The following is a 943-nucleotide window of genomic DNA, read 5'->3' as shown; positions in this document are numbered from 1 at the left end:
TACATGAAACTGAAACACTGACTAGAGATAAATTGTGCAAAGTGGTATAGTAACATAAACAACTTACATTCATGTGATGAATATAAGTTTGTCCCAAATGGAGGATTGTCCTCCTGTCCCTAACAAACCAATGTAGCTAACTATTAGCTATGGTTGTGCGTGGTAGTTCACAAGAAGCCTGAAGGCACGGAGACAGCTTATAAGATAATGCAGTTATCAGATACCATATATGGAAATCCATAAAACAAAAGGGTTGGCTAAATACTGTGAGTGCCTTGAGTAAAAGACAAAAGGAAAGTCGTTTCCACCAAAATAAAGGAAAAGAATCAAACAAATATGATTTGCTAGTTCTAAAAACATGTTTAGTAAAAAGGGTGATTCCTTATTCCTGGATAGTGGATTCGAGAGTTGCTGCTCATGTTTGTTTTCTTTATTAAGTCTTAGTTCTTACAAAGAAATTGTTTCCCGAAATAAAGAAAGGAACTTAAGCAAATATGATTTGCTAGTTCTAAAAACATGTTTTAGTAAAAGGGTGATTCCTTATCCTGAATAGTTGATTCAGGAATAACTAATCATGTTTGTTTTCTTTATTAAGTTTTAGCCCTTAAATGGAAATTGTTTCCACCTAAACAAAGAAAAAGAATCAAAGTAAATAAGATTTACTAATTCTAGAAACATCTTTAGTAGAGGGTGATTCCTCGTCCTGGATAGTTGATTCGGCAGCAACTAATCATGTTTTGGTTTTCTTTGTAAAATATTAGTTCTTACAAAGAACTTGTCGTCAGGTACTACATGATGAAAGTGGGAATACCACGAGGATATCGACAAAAGCAGTGGGAGAAATTAGACTTCAATTTTGGAAATACCTTGTTGTGAACAATGTTTATTTCCCTCCAAGCACAAAGAGAAATTTGATTTCTAATTCCAAATTATTTGAACAATT

This window comes from Morus notabilis, unplaced genomic scaffold, assembly GCF_000414095.1.
Source record: "Morus notabilis unplaced genomic scaffold, ASM41409v2 Scaffold249, whole genome shotgun sequence".
NCBI classification, from domain to species: domain Eukaryota; kingdom Viridiplantae; phylum Streptophyta; class Magnoliopsida; order Rosales; family Moraceae; genus Morus; species Morus notabilis.
This window is presented reverse-complemented; position numbering follows the sequence as displayed.